The sequence below is a fragment of the Homarus americanus genome, unplaced genomic scaffold (genome assembly GCF_018991925.1).
Source record: "Homarus americanus isolate GMGI-L3 unplaced genomic scaffold, GMGI_Hamer_2.0 scaffold40157, whole genome shotgun sequence".
NCBI lineage: Eukaryota > Metazoa > Arthropoda > Malacostraca > Decapoda > Nephropidae > Homarus > Homarus americanus.
Genome location: NW_024733240.1, coordinates 218,299 through 225,178, shown reverse-complemented (window position 1 = coordinate 225,178; position 6,880 = coordinate 218,299).

Here is a 6,880-nt window from a genome sequence, read left to right as displayed (position 1 = left end):
ATAGAAACACATATTAGCAACGCCCAGATATTTACCACGATTTAGAAACATATATACTGTGTGTATCACTATCCAGCTCCGATCGATCCAAGAGTTACTCGCAAGCCTTCACACCCACCTGCCCGGCTCTGAGGGGGGGATTGGGAGGGGGGAGGGAGGACACCTTACAGCACCTGTGTAATTCCGCGATCGAATGATAGATACGCAACTCCTTTACCCAGTTTGGTATAAGCCTCACGAATCTATCAAAAGTTCATGTGTCCGGGCCATGAACAGCGCATGAACAGGTAGGAGGGACGACAAGGAGGAACAAGTGACGGAGGGAGAGACGAGAGGAAGGGACAGTAGAGGCGGGGAGGGTGGAAGGAGGACCCACGTCTACTGCTATCACTGGGCACTTGGCGTTACTGTCATTTAAGCTCTGTATAGCAGATTTGTTGGCTTTTCTGGGGTCAGCATTTAATTCTTGGGCAATTAAAGTCTGGGTGGCACTACTAAATATAATGTGTACTGAACTGTTATGAGACGTACGAGTGAGCGTATGTGGGAGGGAGGGCATCCGTGTGTGTGGTGGGGGTGGGTATGCGTGTGTGTGGGAGGAGGGCATCGTGTGTGTGTGGAGGAGAGGGTATCGTGTGTGTGGGGGAGAGGTATCCGTGTGTGGGGGGTAGGGAGTATCCGTGTGTGTGTGTGGGGGGGTATCCGTGTGTGTGTGGGGAGGGTATTCATTAATGTGGGGTGGGTAGGGTATCCGTGTGTGGGGGGTAGGGTGTGTGTGTGTGTGTGGGGGTAGGAGTATTCGTGTGTGTGGGGAGGTATCCGTGTAGGGGAGTATCACGTGTGGGGGAGGGTATCCGTGTGTGGGGAGGAGTATCCGTGTGTGTGGGGAGGTATCCGTGTGGGGAGGTATCCGTGTGGGGAGATATCCGTGGGGGAGGGTATCCGTGTGTGGGGAGGGTATCCGTGTGTGGGGGAGGGTATCCATGTGTGTGGGAGGGTATCCATATGTGTGGGGAATATCCATATGTGTGGGGAGGGTATCCATATGTGTGGGGAGGAGTATCCATATGTGTGTGGGAGGGTATCATATGTGTGGGGAGAGGTATCCATGTGTGTAGAGAATTTATCAACTGAGTGGGGGGAGGGTATCCATCTTTGTGTGTGGGGGGGGGTATATCCACGTCCGTGTAGGAGTATCAACGTAAAAACAATCAAAGTCAACAAACAAGATAATCAACGTACCCAGCCAAGATAAACAATTAAAGTAAAATAATCGAGTAAACTAACCATGCAAACAATCAAGGTAAACAAACAAAGAAAAAATGCAGATAAACCAAGTAAACAAACCAGGTATACAAACAAGGGAAACACACCAAACAACACTCACCCACGTAGATATCTCACACACAAACACAAAAAATGATTAATTGCACTTCAAGTACCTATAAAGCAGATGAAATTATACGATATGTTACAAATTCATTTCAAACCCAAACATAATCGATTTTTAAGGCCTTGTGGAGTTAAGTAGATCACACACACACACACACACACACACACACACACACACACACACACACACACACACACACAGATCTACCAAAGTTATTACCATGTTTATGTAATGTGGATTTTTCCCTTCTCACACAATAGCTGTCACTCGGTGTGTGTGTGTGTGTGTGTGTAATAATAATAATAATAATTAACGGTTTATTGAAAAAATTCTGCAGCCCGAAGGCTGAAAATATACATTGGACATAAATGACTTATTACATACATTGGTGGTTTAACAAAAGCCTTCATTAGAAAGGTAAAGGAACATACAGTGAACATACAGATTAAGCAGGTGTTGAACAGCAAACTCGTGAATGTAGTAATTCCCTCGCTGATGGTGTTATGAGGGGCCTCATGTGGTGTAGTAATTACCTCACAGATGGTGTTATGAGGGACCTCACGTGGTGTAGTAATTACCTCACAGATGGTGTTTTGAGGGGCCTCACGTGGTGTAGTAACTCCCTCACAGATGGTGTTATGAGGGGCATTGCGTGATGTAGTAATTCCCTCACAGATGGTGTTATGAGGTGGCCTGACGTGGTGTAGTAATTCCCTCACGGATGGTGTTATGAGGGACCTCACGTGGTGTAGTAATTCCTTCACAGATGGTGTGATGAGGGACTTGACGTGGTGTAGTAATTCCCTCACATATGGTGTTATGAGGGACATGTGGTGTAGTAATTCCCTCACAGATGGTGTTATATGAGTGAGGTTTGGTCCCAGGCCTTCCTATCGTAGACGGATTAACACATCGGTGGTTGTTGTTGGGTCTCGCGGGCCGTTATCACTGGGTACCTGGGACCTCACTGTGTGAAGGTTAACTTGGGTACGACTGTTACTGTTGAGTTGTTCTCACTGACTTAAGCACTGTTCACCACTGTTCACCTCTGCTTAACACTGGTTCCGTTCCTTTCATAAATGAAATTGTAACTTCTGGCGAGAACTTGTTGATATTCCTGTGGGGAGGAGGGTTCAGGGGAGGGGGTTGGTATGGGCCAACTTAACAGTTGAACCTGGCTGCTCCGAGAGGAGCGCCAGGTACATCTTGACCCTTCTGTGGTCAAGGATGTAGTGTGTATGTGTGTGTGCGTGTGTGCGTGTGTGTGTGTGTGTGTGTGTGTGTGTGTGTGTGTGTGTGTGTGAAAGAGAGAGAGAGAGAGATATTACCTGTAGTACATTAACCAACTAAATAAGAGAGAGACTATATCTGGGTCTAGGATGGGACAAAGTACAGTGTAGGTAAACCTGGTCATGGCTCAGGACACACAGCTCATTGGTGGGTAAACAGATAAATCAACCTAAATAAATAAATAAAAAAAATAAATCCAGCCTCTTGATATAATAACACACAAAAGAATATATCCAAACACAGGAAAATTACACACACACACACACACACACACACACACACACACACACACACACGTACGTCCTATATTATACATTCCATAAGTGATAAATTTGTACTTGGATATCTACTGTAGGTGTGTTGAAACTTCGACATAAATATAAAATCTGAATATCCCATTCTTAGAGGATTTTTGTTAAAGGAATGTTGTTTATAAGTAAGATATCGAGTTATTAATAGCGACACTATGTTATCTGAGCTATAAATCACTATGGTGGGAGGATATATAGCGGTAATTTATCTCACAATAAACAAAGACCTGGGTGTGTGTGTGTGTGTGTGTGTGTGTGTGTGTATAGTCCTCTTTAGTCACTCGTCTTCCCACATCCTCAGACCCCACCACACTCTCCAAGACCCCTAACCACACCCTCCAAGACCCCCAACCACACCTCCAAGACCTCCTCCGGACCCCCAACTACACCTTCGATTTAACCACACCTTCCAGCCCTAACCACACCTTCAAGACCCCCAACTACACCTTCCAAGACCCCCAACCACACCCTCCAAGACCCCAACACCTCCAAGACTCCCCACCCTCCAAGACCCCCCACCACCCTCCAAGACCCCTAACCACAGCCCAAGACCCCAACCCACCCTCAAGACCCCAACCACACCTCAGACTCCCTACCATCCCAATTTACACACTCAATTTAATACACCCTCCAAGATTCTTCACCTTCCGAACCCCCAAACCACACAAGACCCCAACCACCCTCAAACCCCACCACCCTCCAAGACCCCACAACACCACCTCAAGACCCCCAAGCCCTCTCGAGCCCCCACCACCCTCCAAGACCCCAACTCACACCTCCAAGACCCACACCCCAACCTACACACCCTCCAAGACCCCAACCACACCCCTCCAAGACCCCGAACCACACCCTCCAAGACCCCAGGCACAGCAAGACCCCCACCCACACCCTCCAAGACCACACACCCTCCAAGACCCCAGGCCACACCCTCCCAGTCCCCACCCACCCTCCAAGACCCCCAACCACACCCTCCAAGACCCCAGTCCCACACCTCCAAGACCCCACCCACACCCTCTAAAAAGTCAGGCTTCTGCATTCCTCTCATGTTACTCCACTCACTCCAGCTCACCCACTACCAACCTCCCGACATGCCCCCCCCTCCACCTCTATTAAGCTTCCTCCCGGCAAGGCCATCATTCACTCCTCCACATCATTCACTCACCCCACATAATTTTCTCCTCCACCTCATTCACTCCACCACCTCACCCACTCTTCCACCTCATCCACTCCTCCACCTCACCCACTTCTCCACCTCACCCACTCCTCCACCTCACCCACTCCACCATACCACTCACTCCACCACAACATCCTCTACTCCATCCCACCACAAAAATTATACTTGACACCTCTTGACATCTCCCCAGCCATCAGTTCGTCTGCATGTGCCATCGTCGCCGCCACCTTCACCAGCCACTACCAGCCACTATCTCCACCTCCACCCAATATCTCCACCTCCACCCACTATCTCCACCTCCACCCACCATCTCCACCTCCACCCAATACCTCCACCACAATACTTCAGACGTCCCCTCCACCACCACCACCACTCCTCCGTTTATCAACAATCGAAATGTTCCCTCGTTGTTAGGCGGTCACCAGCTCACAGTAACTTAACCCACCTCACCAAGATCCCCGGCAGCCACCCCATCAGGACATAGCTCGACAAACCTCACAGGGGCATAAAATAGTACAATCCTACCGAGACTTTCTGGTTTATTTACACCCCTGGGCTGACAACACCCCCCACTAACTCTGGCTGTCAGGAACATCAATCTTGCTGACGACACTAACTTCCTCCCTCAATGTTTTGCAAGTTATGTAGCTCTTCCAAAAAAATATTTCCTGTAGCTTTAAAATTCCCTGACGATCATATTTTTTTTTTTACATTACTTCTACCATAAACAATGTACTTCTTACTCACGAATTATAGTATTTTTCTTCTTTCTCTAGTGATAAAAATGAATCTCTACCACAGAAGAAAAGAAGAAAAAGCAATAGAAGACAATCGGTTATAATTAAAGTGTTGAGGGAGAAGCGGAGGTGAGGGGAGGGCGACGCTGCTCAATGACTGAAGGACTGAATGATGCAACAGGACACTTTGTCAGTCCCGGTGGTTGAAGAAGCGGACCTTTGACCAACACTTTCACCAGGTAGAACAGTGAGAGAACATAATCTTCACTAGTGTGTGTGTGTGTGTGTTTATGTAAGTGTGTGTAAGTATGAGTGTGTTTGTAACTATGAGTGTGTTTGTAACTATGAGTGTGTTTCTTCCATCCCTCACCACGTCCTCAGTAACACAAGGGTCAAGGAGTTCGTGACAGTTCCGTAATCAAGATGATGAGCCAAGTTGCAGTTAATGACACAAATAATGCACACAGCCAAAGTACATAAAGAAGAGGTGTTTTCAGTGTACCTCGCCAGAGTACATACAAAGGAGCCACACATACTTAAATAAATGCAGATGTGTATTACGTATGTTAATTAAAATATAACGTACGTGTGGGTGGTGTGTGTGTGTGTGTGTGTGTGTGTGCGTATTTTGATATACTTACATGGTTGCTGACTTATTATAATTAATAATAATAATAATAATAATAATAATAATAATTATAATAACAACAACAGTAAAAGTAGATAACAATAACATTAATAAATATTGCAATAACAATAATCAATACTTATTATTAGTATTAAAATTGCTTTCATCATCATCATCATCATCATCATCATTATTATTATCAATTTATCACTATTATCAGTTACGGTTTATTTGCAAGAGAAGTTACATATATTTGTACAGAATTATCAGGGTAACATAAGTTTAAATTGTAAAACCGAGTCACATAAGATATAACATAATCCTTGACCACCAATATACACAAATATGGTGACGATACCAGAGATAAGGACGTTTAACAGTGTGTGTGTGTGTGTGTGTGTGTGAGTGTGTGTGTGTGTGTGTGTGAGGTTACGTATCTGATGGCGTGTGTGGAGGTGTAGGCATATGTGAGTGGGTGGTGGTATGTGTGTGTGTGGGAGTGTGTGTGTGTGTGTGTGTGTGTGTGTGTGGGAGGAATGTGTGTTTACGAAGCGGATGGGACGCAGGTGGGCAGGGGGCAGTGTGAGGAGGTGTGGGCAGAGGTGAAAGGCTTGCTGAGGACGGCTTGTGGCCTTTTGTGTCTTAATGCAGCCTGAGAGAAGCTGCCTGTTTTATAGTACGCTACTGAAGAAGAGGAGGAAAGAGGGAGGGAGGCAGGGGAGAAATGGGGGGAGGGAGGTGAAGAATGAGTGTGAGACGGGGAAGGAGGGGGTGAGGGAACCTTGAGGAAGGAAGAGGGTGAGGGGGAGTGGGAGGAGCAGGTAGGGAGGAGTAGAGAAGGAGTATAGGAAGGCCAACTATGTGGGAAGGAGGAGTTTTAGTGGTATGGAGTGGAAAGGGGAGGAGAGAACAATCTTTTTGGATGGAAAGATGGATGGAGATGCAGAGGTGGGAAGGGGTGGTATTATAGGTGAAATGGTTGAGTGGTATGGGATGGAAAAGGAGGTAGATATTCATATGGGAGAGGAGAGAAGAAGAGAGGGGATGAGAGAAGAGCAAAAGAGAAGGAGAAGGGAGGGTGTAAGGATGGGAGGAAAGAGGGAGGGAGGAAAGAGAGAGGGAGAGAGAGGGAGGGAGGGGGGGGGGAAGTACCGTAGAAGCATAGGCAGGGAGGGTGTGGGAAAAAGGGAGAAGTGAAATTATTAGCGAGGGAGGGTAGGGAGGGGTAAAGGGAGAAATGGAGGGTGATAAGGGAAAAGGGGGAAGGTGGACATTTGTAATTTCCCTGTTTTGTATAGTCTTGAGTTAAGGGAAGCTGTTTATATCATTCTCTCCCCCTTTGTCTCC